The sequence below is a fragment of the Populus euphratica genome, unplaced genomic scaffold, assembly GCF_000495115.2.
Source record: "Populus euphratica unplaced genomic scaffold, PopEup_1.0 scaffold97.1, whole genome shotgun sequence".
Taxonomy (NCBI): domain Eukaryota; kingdom Viridiplantae; phylum Streptophyta; class Magnoliopsida; order Malpighiales; family Salicaceae; genus Populus; species Populus euphratica.
In genome coordinates, this window is record NW_011499981.1 from 45,479 (window position 1) to 63,345 (window position 17,867).

Here is a 17,867-nt window from a genome sequence, read left to right on the forward strand (position 1 = left end):
AATAAGTTGTTGTTTCAATCATAGTTTTAAAAGTCGACTAGGCTTAGCGGATTGACTCGGGACTCGACTAACCCAGGGCTGGAACCGTGCTGAGTTTGTGAAAAAATAAAAAAAGTTCAAAACTCGATTGACCCGGTGGATTAACCTCGCAAGACTTGGTAAAAAACTGGTTGTAACCCATTGACTTTTTTTTTATAACTAAAATGGCCTCATTTTGATGTATAAAAAAATTAAAAAATTACCCGAGTGACCTAGTCAAAACCTGAGACCCAGGTCTTGGACCGGTTTGACTACTGGGCTGAGTTTAAAAATACTGGTTTCAATTTAAAACAATGTCATTTCTTTGCATATTATGCATACATGTTTTATTTTCTTTCTATGTTTGCACCAATCTAAATATGATCAATCTGTTTAAAGTTCAATTAGAAAAGATATAATATTGTAGGAAGTAATTGGCCAAACAATTAAAAAAATCCAGGAGCTTGAACATTAATGTATGGTTAATTGGTGTTTTACTTAGGTGTTATTTAAGAACGCTTTCCAAACAACATTTCATAAAAAATATTTATTTATTTTAGATTATTTTGATTTTAATGTGTTAGTGTTAAAAATAAATTTTAAAAAATTAAAAAAAATATTATTTTAATATATTTTCAAATAAAAAATATTTTAAAAAACAACCAATCACTAGTATACTCGGAAATAACCTCTTAAACACCCAAAATAATAAAATAATATTTTCTTACACCACACTTCTTAATAATTATCAATTGGTTCTCTAAAATTACAAGTAACAACGCTAGAGAGAGAGAGATATGAATATAAGGAACCTAAGGTTCAACTTCACCTCCGCCACAACATGATTTGATTGCAATAAATTTGAAAAGCAGACTGTGTCTGGTTTTTTGGTGCTAGGGGCTTGGCCCATGGCATTTCTTATGAAAGCCATGACAACAATGAGCATCATCACCATGAAGTTTTGGATCAACCTCATGAAGCCTTTTGTTGGCATTAACCTCATAAAAAAATCTTCACTATTTATCAAATGTGAAAGAAAGGAATGTGGGGGAGATTAACAATTTAGGGTCTTTTGAATAAAATTGTATGTTTTTTCATTGAGAATTATCCATTATATAGGTAGAATTTACAAGCTAAGAAAGGAAAAAAATACAACACGAAATAATACAAGCTGATACAGGAAATAATATAGGCTGATCTTCAGCTCTTGGAAAAACCTACAGCTAGTATATCCCAATAAAGAAAAGAACAAATAGGCAAAGAATCTACTGACATTAAATATGTAGGTATTTCCTTTGACATCCCCCCTCAAATTGATGTTGGTAAATCGATAAGCATCAATTTGCTAGTAAGGAAATGATGGCTACTGACGGGGCTTGGATTTGTTGAAGATATTTGTGATCTGCAGAGTGGAGGAGATATGTCGAAGGGTGATAATCTTATGATTATATGCTTCCCTGATTGAGTGATAGTTAACCTCAATGTGCTTAGTGCATTCAAGATAGACAAGGTTGGTTGTAATTTGGATGACATTAGTGTTGTTAATATGAAGTGGAGTTGGATGAACTGGATAGAAACTGAGTTCTGTAAAAAGACCACTTAGCCAAATAATCTCAAAGCAAGTAGCAGACATGACTCGGTACTCTGCTTCAATAGATGATTTAGAGATATGGTCCTGTTTCTTGGATTTCCATGACATAAGGATATCACTAAGAAACATACACCAGCCGGTAGTAGATTTCCTGGTATCTAGAAAACCGGCCCAATCAACATCATTATAGATTTGTAGTTGAAGTGAAGAACTTGTAGGGAAGAATAAGCCACGACTAGGTGTGCCAAGAATGTAACGAATTATACGACGGACAGTAGATATATAAAGCTGCCTTAATGCTTGCATGAATTTGTTGATAGTGTGAATAACATAAGAAATGTCTGGTCAAGTAATAGTTAGATAGATAAGATTACCAACTACCTTTTGATAGGTAGTAGGATCATCAAAAAGCTTCCTTTCATTATGACGATATTTCACATTAAGTTCCATGGGGGCGTCAATTGAAGTAGTATTGGTAAGGTTGACTAATTAAACTAGTTCTTGACTATACTTGTGCTGATGTAGGAAAAGACCGTGAGGTTGATGATGCACTTCCAAGCCCAAGAAATAGGTGAGCTGACCAAGGTCTTTCATATGGAACGTAGAATGCAACAAAGTTGAATTATAGAGATTGCCTCCAAGTCAGAGTTAGTGATGACAATATTGTCCATATAAACAAGGAGGACAACGATACCCATGAATGTCTTTTGTAGAAAAAGAGAGGAGTCATACTAACTCTAAGTGAAGGAGAAACCTAGCAACGTGGATCAAAACTTGTCAAACCATATTCTCGGTGCTTGCTTTAAACCATACAAAGAACATTTCAATTTGCAAACATCATTAGATGAGGAAGTGGACATACTAGAAGGAAGTTTCAGGTAAACATCTTCTTTGAGATCACTATGAAGGACGACATTCTAGACATCCATTTGATGTAAGGGCTAGGATTGAGATATAATAAGGGCGAGTATAGTTCAAACAATGGTTATTTTGACGACTGGTGTGAAGGTCTCATTATAATCAAGACCATATTCCTGTTTGTTGCAAAGTGCCACTAACAAAGCCTTGTAACGATTTATGGACCTATTAGAACGACGCTTGATAGAAAACATAAATTTTCTGCTAAAGGAATGCACAAATGAGGGACATAGAACAACATCCCAGGTTTGGTTTTTTTCAAGTGCGAGAAGTTCAGTTTCAATAGCTTTTTGCCAACACTCATGCTCTATTGCCTGTTTATAAGATAAAGGAAGAAAAGTAGAAGACAAGGTGGCTGTGAAGGATGAGGGAGGATAGTAATCATACCTATTGGAAGGTCTACAAACCCGAGTATTTTGTTGTTGAGAGGGAGTTGTAGTTGCTGGAATAGGAACAACAGTCGAGGAATGAACTTGAGGGGTTTGAGAGGGTCTGAAGGCTGGTAAGAAGTAGCAGATAAGCGTATTTGATATACTATGAGAGTCTTAGAAGGGACTGGAGTTGTAGAAGAGTTAGTAAACATAGGCAAAACAGAAAAGAAAGGAGGAACATGATCTTGATGTATGGAAAAGAATTAATGGTTTTCTAAAAAGATCACATTTCTAGAAATTCAAATGTGATGCACATTTGGGTTATAACAATGAAAACCTTTTCAGTGTACTGAATATCCTAGGAAAGCACAATGAATTGACTGAGTCGTGAGTTTTGTGCGTTCATGTGCAGGAAGATGAACATAACAAACACAACCAAAGGTATGAAGGTTGAAATAAGTTGGAGGATGACCAAACAACCTAATGAAAAGAGTGTCGTGGTTTAATATGGGGAAAGGCAATCTGTTGATGAGGTGGACAATAATGGAGAGAGCTTCACACAAAAAACAAGAAGGTGTAGATGACTTTAATAAGAGAGTTATGAACAACATCAAGAAGATGGTGATTCTTTCTTTTAGCCACCCCATTTTATTGAGGTGCCAAAGGGCAAGACTGTTGAGAAATGATGTCATGATGCTGTAAGAAGTCTAGAAACAAATGAGATATACACTCACCCCTATTATTAGAATGAAGGATTTTGATTTGGGCTGAAAATTGGGTTTAGATATGTGCATGAAAAATCTTAAAAATAGAAAAAAAAACTTCATCTTTAGAATGAAGAAAATAAATTCATATGAAACGGCTATAATCGTCAATAAAAGTGACAAAGTATTTGTAATTAGCATGACTAGTGCCATACCTCACACATCACTATGTATCAAATCAAAAGGTTAGACTATGTGTGGTGTGTGAATGGGAAAAGGCAGAGTTTTACTTTTATCATGCCTGCAAGAATTGCAATAAAACTGAACAACATTAAGAGATGGTGAATCTTTATTTCCAAGAAAACCAGATTTCAATAAATCATGAAGAACATTATAGTTTGGATGTCCAAGATGTTTATGCCACCCTTGGTAATGAACATGAGCAGAATTACAAGTGACAAAGGGCAAAGAAAAAGAAGATAAAGGAAATTGAAGATGGAAAAGACGTCCCACTTTAGGCCCTCTTACGATCAACCTCCTTGACTGTTGATCCTGTACAACATAACTAGACTTGGAAAATTCCAGTTTACAATCATTTTCAACCAACTGATCGACAGACACAAGATTGGTGGTAAGACTAGGTGATACAAAAACATCAGTGAAAGAGGGAGAAACATCACCAATGGCTGTGATAGGTAAATGATTGCATCAGTAGTATGAATTTTGAGATTTCCAAAATATTCATTGACTTTGGTAAAAGAAGCAGCATTGTTTGTCATATGATTGGAAATTGTAGAATTAAAATACCAAGGAGATGATGTAGAAAGATTTTTACCTAAGAGACCCAAAGCTAAAAATGCAGAAATGATCATTTTTTGAATCATGACAGGAGTCATGGACTAGGAGCACTTTGTGTTAGAGGTGAAGAGCCAACTAAGACAGTATATACTATCTTTATTTTCTTGGGAGGTCGAGTAGGGCATTCTTTAATGATATGACCATCTTTTTTTGCAATGGTTGTAGAATTTTCGGGGACAATTTACAACATAATAGCCAAATCCCTTATAACAAAAGCACTGAATGGTGCTCATATCCTTGCCTCTTGGCCTACCTTGTGCTATATAGGCCACATAAATAGATGTAGATCGTTGTTATTCCATGGTGGTTTAAGTGAGAAAGCATTGTTCTTCACAAAAGAGGTCACTGAGGCATGTATCCAAGGAGAGAACATATTTTCGGTTCATCAGGTTGGATCTAGTGCCTTCAAATTCAGGTCTTAGTGTCATTCGAAACTGATCTCATTGAGTAGTTTTCATGAACAAATTGAACAGAGTTTAGACCTTTGGATGGTAAGCCAGCATAAACTATATTAGTGTTTTTGGTCCAAAGATTAGTGAATCTAAAGTAAAAATCAGAGATAAAAAGACTATCCTATTGAAGAGTGCTCAATTCATGTTTAAGCTAAAACCAATGAGAAGTGTTTTGTTGGTTGTAGATTTTTTTCAGGTAAGTCCACATCTAAGTTGCAGTCTGAGAGGATCAAAAATTCAAGAAGATGTTAGGTTTGACAGATCCTAAAATCCAAGCCATAACTTGAGCGTCCTTGACTTCCCCACTTGGTGTCTTTGATTTTGTTAGAAGTTGAGTTACTTCCATCAACATGTCTCCAGAGCTCCTTACGCTTGACAAAAATCCTAAAATGAAAAGCCTAAGCAGAGTAGTTTTGCCATTGAAACAAATCATAAAAACATCAAACTTATTTGAAGACATGAGATCAAGAGAACTTTGATCAAGAATAACTCGACTAAAAAACTTGATAGCAAATAATAATTCAGAGTTGTAGTTTTGATACCATGATAGTTTAGAGTCTTTTGAATAAAATTATATGTCTTTTCATTGAGAATTGTCTATTATATAAGTAGAATTTACAAGATAAGAAATGAAAGAATACAACATAAAATAATACAGGCTGATCTTCAACCCTTGGAAAGAGCTAACCTACAACTAGTATATCTCCGTAAAGTAAAGAATAAAAAGGGAAAGAATTTGTTGGCATTAAATATGTAGGTATTTCCTTTCACATAGATAAATCTTCTATGGTAGGATTTTCTCTGCAGAGAATTTGGTGCAAAATGCATAGCATTTTTATTGTATTTAAAGACCGTAGCTAGTTCTTGAGAGGAGGTTTGATTTAAGTTTTCTCTGTCTGTCAAGAGAACAACTCATTTCTGCTTTCTTCCTATCTGTTCCTCCCGTATTTAGAAAGTGAAGGTTAAGACCAATTAGTTAGCAGGACAGCTTGGTCTGCCTGTCATGGACTCATGGTTATTCTACTCTCTTCTGGGCTGGAACTTCTTTGCCGGATTCCAACAGCACTTCTTCAGGAAACAAAGGCAATACTATTTAAATCCCTCGTGTGTTTTTAATTTAAAAATATATATAAATAAAATTTTGATATTAATGCATTAAAATCATTAAAAAAAAAAATCAACTCGAATTGCACCGTTAAAAATGGAAGAAAGAGGGAGAGGGAAGGAGATATACTTCTCCAACGCAACTGTGGATGAGTGCAGGAAACGGACAAGCCAAAATACAATTCTTGACTTGGTACTAAATTATCATGCCATGCTAAAACAAAATTTTGAGACTGTCGACAATGGCCACTTACATTTACACAAAAAATATAAAACCATCTCTCACCCATTTGCATATAATATTCAGAAATAGTCTTCCACTACAATTAGTCAGACTCATGATCTCGTCTTCAAATAATAAAAAAACCTGAACATATATAGTATAGGAGAACGATGATAGTTAAGTACACACGCTTGATTTTTTCATTTGCTGGTTCAGTAAAAGAGGAAAAAACCCAAGCTATCTGCTTGGAGAAGCTGACGCAAACCTGGAGGAGGTGAAACCCAGATAACACAATTTCCCTGGCACTGAGAACATAGCCGTGCCAGCAAGTCTGCTTAAGAATTCCCATCGCGAAGCTTAGGGGTAAGGGAGTATTGCCAGTCGCTTCCCAACGACACCTTAATGTCCATAATTAAACCTGCTAGCAGTGGCGGAAGTAAGGGGCAAGCAGGGACCCGGACCCTCCTAAAAAGATATACATATACATATATATATATATTGGGTAATTAAGTATGGAGGAGGTTTTTTATTCTAAAAAGATGAGTGTTTTTTTAAGGTAATTAATTGCGATTTTTTAATTTGATTTTCTTTGAATTATTTTGTGTAGCCCTAATATTAATCATCTGAATATAAAATCATTACTTTGCATAATAAATTCTGCAGTCGGTCGAAAATAAAAATATAAATAAAAATTATATGTAAGATTTTTCAACGAAAAGATTAAAACAGAGCCACCAATTAATTTATTTTTCATCAAACAAAACAAGGTTACTTAAATTTAAAATCTATTTTTGTTTTGTTTTGAGATGTTTGTTAATAATTTGATGAGATTTTTTTTTAATTCTACCATTTTTGCTTTATTTTTTCTTAGATCTGCTAGTTTTACCAATTGTTTTTTGAATTCTTGTTATAGTACTTTTTTTCTAATTAATTAGATATATTTTATTTATTTATTTTGATTATAATTGGATTTTTTTTAATGTTTTGTTTTTAGTAGAGACACCAAAATTATCAATTTTTTCTCACAATATATGTTTTGATTTTACGTTGAACCATGAACAAAATCAGAAGAATTTGACTTTTTTGTTGAAAAAAAAAATTGATAACTCATAGCTTAATGAATCAACTCCAATATGTAATGTAATGCTAGGCAGCTTTTCCTCTTAGTGGTATTCTCATAATTTAATTCTGAGTTATTCTTTAAAAATTATTTTTTAAAATAAAAATTAAAAAATAAAATAAAGGCTGACAATATGGAGAAAAGAGATCAAGGAGGGCTACAAAAATAGAAAAAAATCAAGCTATAATTTTTTGAGAAAATTCAAGGCCTAATTATACCCTATCATGCCCATAAAAGGAGAAAAATGCAAATTCAAGGTAAAATTGAATGATTATTGGATGAATTTGCATAAAAATTAAGTCCAAGGACATAATAAAATTTTTAATAAGAGAATTTGATTTAATCATGGGCCAAATTAAATTTTAATTATGTTTAAGAATTAATTTGGGTCCAATTGAAGGACTTAACTAAGTGCAAGGACTTAATTATACTTTAAATGGGTCAAATTAATTTTATTTTGAGCTTAATTGGTGAAAATTTAAGTTTGGGAGCCTAATTTTAGCTTAATTGAAAAGATTGAAATTTTAAGAGACCAAATTTAATTTTTACCAAGTTAATTGATTGAAATTAGGGGCTTAATTGTATTAAATAAACAATTTTAGGGTCAATTATTGTTCAATTGAAAGCAATTGAAAGAGAAATGACTAAAATGAACATTTTCCAAAAACAAAACTCAACACTGTTCATTATCTTTTTTTTTTCTTATTTATTTATGAAAAAGTTGGTCTGGTTACCTACTTTGCAGTTGCATTTAATATACCTAATGTCCATCTAATTTGACAAATCTTACACAAAAGTGATCCTTTACACTTTCTCTACAACTCCATATGACCCATTCAGGCCAAATGACAACAAATCAGCGTTGGTGATAGCCTAAAGAGGCCTATTCAGTCAGACTTTATCTGTAAATTTGACAACTCAGGATGCATAGTTTGAACCAATGGTTGGGATCCTCCCTAACTAAATCAAGGGCTAAAATTTTTTCCTAGTATAAATAAGATTTTCCTCTTCCACCGTCTATAAATAGAGGTGGATTTCATAGCCTGAGGGAGGAAGAAGTAGGATCCAAAATAAGCAAAAAAAACTAGCTTTTTTTCAATTTTTGCACAGTCCTCTCTTCTCTCTCTTCACCGTGGCCTTTAGCCACCACCATCATCATCACCAGACTTCCTACCATTAGCTCCACCACAGGAAGCCAACATAACCACCAACCCACCACCAAGAGTCACCGTCGGTTTCTCTCTCCTCTCTGCAGCCTCTCCTGTTTTCTTCTTCTTCTTTTGCTTCCTCTGCCGTTGACCTCCATCACCACAACCGGCTTTACCACCATCATTTCCATTAATCTAGATCCTTACCAGTGGTAGAACAACCACTATGAACTTCTCTCTCTTCTCTTCTCCTTCCAGCCTTTCTCTCTCCTCAATAATATTTTCTTCTTCCCGCTATGACTAATGCTGGCCTCCACCATTGCAACCACCAACTATTCCCCCATCCTCAGCCAGACTAGTAATGGCAGCCACGACCTCTTCAGCTAGGTGAGCCCCCCTCCTTTCCTTCTTCCTCTTCTTCCTTCCTGTTCACTGCATGAATAGTAGGCGTGAATTATAATTCACGTCCTACTGTTCATGCAGGACGTGAATTTTATATATATATATATATATATATTAAAAATAAAAAAATACAAAATCATTTCAAAAATTATGATTTTCTTGCATATTTTTTTATCAATTTTGCATAATATCGGGTTGTATATTTACACTGTAAAATACAAATCCGATATTAAAATACCGGTTTTCTCCAAAATATTTCAAAAAAAAAAGAAAAAAACTTTTCAAAACATTTTCAAAAAGAAAAAATATTTTGTAGAATACAACTAAATCCTGAAATTTTTACAAGCATATTGTTCATAAATAAATTGTATTTTTTCATATTTTAAAAAATTCAAAATTGGATATCATGACCAATTTATGATTATCTATTAGGATTTGGCCAACACGTTAAAAACCTTTTTTCAATTTTTTTGTAGGGTCCAGATGTAGACTTTAATGTTTGTGGGGTGTAAATTACACAATAAAGTACACCCTCAAGTATTGAATATACAAGGTGTAAATAAATACAATGTTAAAATTCAGACTTTAGAATGGTTGGGATTTAATCAAATAAGGTAGAAACTTTCTCATAAAGAGAGATTTGCCTTAAATCTTAAAAAAGACCAAATAATAGAAACCTGACTTAGAAAAAAACAATCAAACAACAATGCAGCTTACCTTAGGTAGGGTGCACTGGAGGTGATGCGTCTTCCCCTTGCACAACCAATCCCTTACCCAGACTCTCGCAAACTATAGGTTTCTAGTGACTATAATACTAGATGACGATTCCTAAACATTAATTATAATTATATGATTAATTAAATTCAAAAAACCTTCCTAGCACACCACACCTCACACAGGAGGCACGACAAGAGCCTCCACCATCGCCAAATGATGTCATGTCGGCTCGCACCTTGCGACAGGTGTAAAAAATTATCTTATTAGAATAGTCTTTAGATCCTGTAATTAACCTCATCCAGTCTAACTTGAAAGTCTATTTTTTGTGCTATCAAGAAAAAGTTCATGGATGAACGACTGTTTATTATACAATTTTATTTTAAAAAAAAAAAACAATGAGGAGTTTCATTAATTCAATCCATTACAACATGTGAGAGATGGGTGGAAGAGGTTGGGACAACATGCAATAGTCCCAAACACACAAATAGTGTAAATGTCTTCAAAATCACTTTGCCTTGGCTACAAAGGTTGGGTATACACACTCCGGTTTCTGAATTTTGTTGTTTCTTCCATATCCTCCCAGTAACTCTTAGCTTCAGCTCCTTCCTATCCCACCAGAGAAGAAAAGTTCCATGTTTCTTTGAATAATAAGACCGTCATGACTATCCCTGACTTTGCGGTGGCTATCTCGAACACTTTGCGGGGTGCCGTCCCATGTCAGTTTCCTGCCATGTCCCCCGACCTCGAGGCTGCAGCTATAATTTCGAGCCTCAATCTAATCACCCATGAAACGAAGGAATTCCATATAAACAGGGGCCATGCCAAACTGGAAAGCTTCAAAGTGAAGGCAGAAGTACTGACCAAAACAATGGAAGACCTGAAAAAAAAACAGAGAGCAGTAAGCCATCCATTCAGATTCAATGGAGCAAATAAAGAAGGTGCATAATCCATTATTGAATATTGTAAAGGTTTTGAGAAAACCACCACACTTAAAGGTTGAGATTCATTTTACTTATATAAAGAATGTATAAATATGTAGCTGGACTACTAAGAAGGAAAGAATCATAATATAAATAAAATATATTACATTTCTATAATTATGAGTTCTAGAGAATCCCCAACACCCCCTCACAAGCTAAGCATGGGATTAGAGCACATGCGTAACTTAAAGCGAAAGAATATGAACAGTGGCCTGGACACAATCTTGGTAAAGACATCTACAATTTGAAGAGTAGAAGGAACATGTTGAATGCGAATAAGACTAGCACCACAAGTTCTTGAAGGAAATGATAGTCAAGATCGATGTGCTTAGAGCGCTTGTGAGAGACTAGATTGGAGCTTAAAAAGATGGCACTCTTATTGTCATAGAAAAGTAGTGGTTGATCCGGACGAGGGATGTGTAAATCACGTAGGAGATGATCTAACCATAAAACCTTGACAACAATGGAAGCAAAGGCACGATACTCAGATTCACAGTTAGAGCAAGATACCATAGGTTGCTTCTTGGCACTCCAAAAGATAAGGTTGTTGCCGAGATAGAAGGAGTAACTAGAAGTGGAGTGCCTAGTGTCAGGCATCCAACCTAATCAACATTAGAGTAAGCAGTAATGGTAGCAGGAGAGGAGGCAGTGAATGAAAGGCCAAAGTGAAGAGTGCCCTTCACATACCAAAGGATGCGCTTCACAGGTTGAAAATATTCATCAGTAAGAGCATGCAAGTATTGGCTAATGAAGTTTATGAAATGAGCAAGATCAGGATGAGTGATGGTCAAGTATTGCAGAGCATCAACAAGAGAACAGTACATAATGATCTGCAAACGGGGAACTAGTGGAGGATTGTTGAGCGACAACCATAGGAGTAGATACCGGTTTGCAATCAAAGAGTTGAGCCCGATGAGTGGGGAATGTTGTCGGATAATGCCTGCTTTAACTCGAGTGACCATCGGGTGATAGGGTGAAGTAACAAACTAATCATGATGATGAGTTTGAGCTTCAGAATGCAATGGAGCTTATGTTGGAGGATCAAGGGCTTTAGAAGATACTAGGATGTGCTATATGGAAGACATCTGTTCAGTAGAAACCAATATAGGCTCAAGTAAAGAGTCAGAATAGAGATGACATGCATGCGACTTAGACCGAGCTCGAGAATAAGGATTAAATTGAGGAATTATGGGCAATGGGGCGGTAGATAATGGTGGGTCATGGGCACGTATGGGCTCACTAAAACTGGATAAATCTAAGGATGTAGGAGGCTGTGCGATAGAATTAGGTATTAAGGGAAAATTGAGTTCATCAAATTTGGCATGGGGCATGAGATAGATCTTGGAGGTAAGAGGGCTAGACAATGATAACCATAGTTACTCCCTTAAATGAAAGTCAATTACTCTCGTTACTCTCCATATCCTATCCCCATATAGGCTACACAGTTAAGCAAATTAAGTTCTCCATATCACACTGATAGCCATAGTTACTCCCTTCCTTTGTTAACATACATACACCATTTCAAAATGGCAACTAATATCCATACCTTGCTAATAAATCCATTGCCAATGATTGAACTAAATTTCTTAAAAAGTTCATGTAAGGCATCTACTTCGTTTATAGTAACTACAATAAACAAAAATAAATAGTTAACAATTTCTTGTCCAATGGACTAGGTTCATGTAATTATTTTCACGATACAAAATAGTAATTTTAGCTGGGCAAGCAACTAGCTCTGAGCAAGCTATTTCTAGCAGAAACTTAAACTAATAATTAGGAACAAAATTGTTTTTCCTTCTCCCCTTTTCCCTAACAACATCATATTCATGCTTCCTTTTCTTTCAATATTGTCAAAAAAGGTTAAAATACATGAACCAATCAAGGCACTCTCTATCCATCCATGTCATAAGATAAAAGGCAACAGTTGTCGAGAAATTAGTGGAATATCTATTGAAGTATAGCTAGGAAGTAGGCTTGTTGATAATGCATACTCACAGGTGTTGGGGATTCCGACCGATAATATTCTGATAGTTTTTCATTGGAGACTAAGCACACCGACATAATATTTAATATGGTTCGGCAAATCATCTATATCCATGGGAGAAGCCATTTGATTATATAGAGAGAGAATAAGATTTACAACAATAGAGGAAGAGGAATCATCCATTCTTTACAACTCTCAACCTCACTCTTTTCTCTTTTTGCAGTATTGCAATGGCAACCACTACTTATTTCCCTTGATAGCTCACTCTCTCCTATATTTCTCACATCCTTGCTTTGCACTCTCTCTCATCTTGCTCTCTATTTATAGGCATAAATGGTAAGACAACTTGGCCATAAATTATGACACTAATGGTGGTAGCATATGAGTTGCACCATTTTATCAATGGTTGGTACAACTTATTTAATAATTACCCACCTACCATTATATCCTTTTAACAATGACATCCCTTCTTTTTAGGGTAGGCTGCAAATGCTTCTTTCATTATTACTGCACATCAATGGCAATAATTCTAACAATCACCTTCTTTGCCATTTATGTGAGCAATTGTCATTTTGCTTCTTCAACACAAGCTTGCATCCTGCAGCTTTTCCAAACTTACCATTCTGAGAGCATCTTCGACCAAGTTTAAAGGTACTTGCCATACATTTTAATCACCAAAATCACCCAAACACCCTTATGCTCACTCCAAAGGATTACTTCAACTAGATGATCTACCATATCTCATCTAAAAGAGTGTTAATGCTTGTTTGTGGGACACAAAATTTCCCTTTGAGTGTATCAACCATGCTCAGTTCAGAATGATTTTTCAAGCCTTAGACCAAGACTTACAACACCTTCTCAAATAGAAAGTTCTATTTCCAAGTGCGACAGTCATTATCTGAGTATTTCAATATGATCACTATTCCACCACTCTTCCAAGAGTCTACTCATCTAGGGGTTGCGTCTACCCTCTATTCCACCCTAGGAACCACACTTTACTTCTCCGTGAGTCTCTCGCTCTTAGTACTAAGAGTCCAGGTAGCTCTCCACCTTTAACTATGAGGGCAGCCTATTAAAGATTAATCCATATCTGTCTTCATACTCTAAATATTACAATGCCATTACCGAGTTCACCATATTTTAAAGAGTTAACTTGTTCTCAGAGCCTGCGCATGCCCTCTACTCTTTCATAACAATTACGTCTTAATGCTTCACAAGTCATCCACTTATTATCCAAGGCAAATGTCTTTTAGCTCATTGATCTTTAGCATAAGGGTAATATCCATGAAAGTCAATCCGGTATTTGTCTCCATACTCATCATAACCACTTCATTGGCTATATGTCTACTCATATCTAGCCATAATATCGACTCTAGGGTGTTCTGAACTGGGCTTATATCATAGTCCTCATACCTTCTCTAAGAGGTGTCTTCGTCTGTCGTAATAAGACAGTTTATTCTTGGACTCGTATCATAGCCCTCATACTTTTTATAAAAGGTGTCTTCGCCTATCATCATGAGACAGTTTATACTTGGGCTCATATCATGGCCCTTACACTTTCTTGTTTGAGGTGTCTCTGCTCATCATCATGCGACGGTTTGAACCTGGGCTCATATGATAGCCCTCACACCTTCTGTCTAAGGTGTCTCTACTCGTCATAAAGTAGTCTCATCCTCCTTCATCGAGGATGACTCTAGTGACTTCAATATTCTTTACCACCAAGTGGACTTGGGAGAGATCACTACCACTAATCACATAGAAAGAGAGAGTTATGGTACACTCCTCTCAATCCTCCATCTCAATTTCTATGTTTCGAGCTTCTATGCCTTTCTACTTCATAGCTCCACCCATACCAATTCTTTTTTGGTGTCTTCGCCTTTCATAGGTGGTCGCCTTTTATCACAAGCGTTTGCACCCCTTCAATTCGGTGGCTCTACAACAGCTCATCTTTCCATCCTTGCATGCATCAAAAAGGTTTTCGCCTATTGTCTTCATCAAGGGCATAAGAGACTTTCTATTGTACAACCTTTACACAATCTCTGCTCTGAGCTTCATCTAGGAACACTTCTTCTCCTTGCACCTGTTGTCTCATTACAGTATCTTATTGGATATTACATGTACTCCTACACAATCTCTGTGTGCCCTCGTGCAATTTCTATTCTCTATATTTCTTCATATTCTTTACTTTTATGTTTGAAAGCAACTCATCCTGTCACAACACCTATCCAAGTCAAAATAGGGTACAATCTTTATCCCCTTGTTGTATTTCTCTTCCATTATTAGGGTCTTCATCAATTCTCCCTTCAAGAAATCACAGTTACCAAATCTAACTTCTTTAGAGAAATCACCACTCCATCAAATCCTTGAACATACAAAACCCAATTGTTCCTTTGTGTCGTCATCTTACTAGTCTTCAACAATTTCATTACAAACTGTTACATATACGAAACTAGTACCGTATGGATAATCCTTCAACTAAGCAAGTTCTTAAGAAAAATTGAAGGGGTCACACTAGTCCTGTTTAAAACTCAATCTCCTAGATAGAACTTCTTAGGTCTATCCATCGTACTATCTTTCTGTATATACAACCATTTGCTAGCTTTGTTGTGGCTTTCCTTTACAAGTGATATGGGGTATCTTGGTTTCACATTTGATTTCTCAACATTTGGTAAGACTACTAGTGCTTAGATTCATCAAGATTGGTCTTCATTAATTTTCACTCTCCACCTCAAATCGCCACTCTCCACCTCAAATTGTCCATATGATCAGGTGTCCTGAGTATTTCAATTTTGCCTTCCTTCAAGGCATTTTAAAAAAAATTCCCCACTTAACAGTTCAGCACATCTAATTAGGTAAACATGTGCGATTTCATCTTCTTCATCTCCATTGACCACCATGATGACCTTCAAATGCCTCTTGATCAGGCAATCTCTCTTAATAATTCACCACCACCACTTTCAATCTCAATCTCAATCTCAATAATCAGACCATACCATTGGATCCGGAGCGATCAAATTAGCTAGAAGCAAGTCTGAAATCATCCAAATCGCATTTCAGACGACTAAGATTTGATCAAAACAATTATGGCCTAATTAACAACCCCTATTCAATCTCAGATCTAATTGCACCTAGGATCAGCTATACTGGATCGTATCCCTCATCTCGTGGCTCAGCTCTACTCAGCTTGACTCGCTGCTGATGACGTAGCATGTGGGTCCCACTATGCTAACATGCTAGCTAACTGGTCGCTGACTTTACATGCCAACTATGCAGGATGACGCCATGATAACGTCATGATGATGATGACACAATATTTAACATGGTTCGACAAATCATCTACATCCACGGAAGAAGCCATTTGATTATATAGGAAGAGAACAAGATTTACAACAATAGAAGAGAAGAAACCATCCACTTTTTGCAACTCTCAACCTCACTCTTTTCTCTATTTGCAGTGCTGCAATGGCAGCCACTGCTTGTTGCCTTTAACAGCTCACTCTCTCTTATATTTCTCACATTCTTGACTTTGCACTCTCTCTTATCTTGCTCTCTAATTTATGCTTCTATTTATAGGCATGAATGTAAGACAACTTGATCATAAATTATGACATTAATAGTGGCATCATATGGGTTGCACCATTTTGTTAATAGTTGGTGCAACTTGTTTGATAATTACCTACTTGTCATTGTAGCTTTTTGACAGTGGCATTCTTTCTTTTTAGGGTATGCTGCAAATGCTTCTTTTATAATTACTGCATATTAATGACAATCCTAACAATAAGGTGTTCCAGAAGCAAGAATTGTCAGCTCTTTACACCATGCTGTCGTTTTTGTTCTCTTTGAGTGGCAGCAGCCCATGATCAAGACAACAAGCGCGATCCACTCATAAAACTTCTTGGAAATCAGCAGGCATGCCAATGGTGGTTTCTACTGAAAAAAATCCCAACCGGCAATTCCTAAAGAAATACGCTAGATTGGAATAATTGCTAAGCTTGAGGTATCTGCAGCCTTTAACCTGCTGAGAAAGATCAAATTCACAAAACAAAACATATATCTGGTCATGATCAGGAACAACCGAAAATAAAAATAAATCAAACCAATTGATCCGCCATAGCCGAAAGCACGGAGATTAAGCTTAAAACAAAGATTCTCACCTTGAATTGCCAGGTTTTTGGAATCTTCTGGGTATCCCTCTTCGTTTAAGGATGTAAGAGCTCAACTTAGTGGTAAGATCAAGAAGGCAGTGTCATCAGCACAAAGAAAACCCACAAAGCAGACCTTCACTCGTCTATGGCAAGAGTCCTCCGGTCAGGAACGATGATTTTTCAGCAACCATTTTCTTCCATGTCACAGCCAGTTGACATTTGTCCAAAACGCACACTCTTTTAGCCACACGTCCACTTTGTAATCTTTTTGAAAGCTTGCGTCTATGTTTCTACATCCTCAAGAGCATAAATTAATATAAAGATATGGTTGAATTTTCAAAACTTTCGAACACGACAAAGAATTTCACAAGTATTATATGGTACTTAATACCAAACAAAGCCTACATAAGCTGACATGACCATCCCTATGTAAAGTACAAAAAGCTTAGAGATGGATCTGAAAGAGAGCAGAACTATAAGCCAGCCACAATAAAGATAATTACCAACAACTTCTCACAAAACAGATAAAGAAAAATCGGACTCAACCCATAACTTGGTTCAAGTTATGGGATATGCTGGATAAGGGTGAGGATAGTCGACTCAAATTCATCTTTATCAATTTGAAATGATGTGGTATCAAAATTAAAAAAATAAAATAAAATAATTTAATTGGATTGATTGAATTGTAGGTTAATCTGATAGATTACTCAAATTTAACTAGATGAATTGTATATAAAATCTAGTTTTAACTAAATTTACAAGTCATCACTCCTTGTCTTAGGTAACGAAAACATTGAAATTATATTTTCTTCATTGGATAAAGAGACGTGAAACTTAAACGGGAACCAGAGTTTGTTGACATGATCTAGAAAATCTCCTTCAATCTTGAAATCGATTTTGAAAATGACAGCAAATTTTATCAAGTGGTGATTCGCCGGGAGAGTTATCATACATGTACAATTGGCTCCAAAATGTTTAGTAACCATCCATTTTATAAAATAATATCTGTCATTTAACAGAATATTTTTCTCAGTATGCCATTAGTTGTTAAATCCTATTCGCCCGTCTGATGGGTTGACCTAGAAAATGTAGAATTTGATACCTAATTTGAACAGGCTTCTTAGATGAATTA

General features: G+C 35.7%; 1 protein-coding gene across 1 annotated transcript in view; it reads right to left on the bottom strand.

Moving 5' to 3' along the window:
• CBL8 (calcineurin B-like protein 4) overlaps positions 1-16,779 on the bottom strand; it is a 62,162-nt gene extending 45,383 nt beyond the window's left edge. The window contains exon 1 of the mRNA XM_011046323.1: positions 16,745-16,779. The gene's annotated coding sequence lies outside the window, so the exon portion shown is untranslated. The remainder of the gene's footprint in view (positions 1-16,744) is intronic.
• Positions 16,780-17,867: the final 1,088 nt, after the last annotated feature.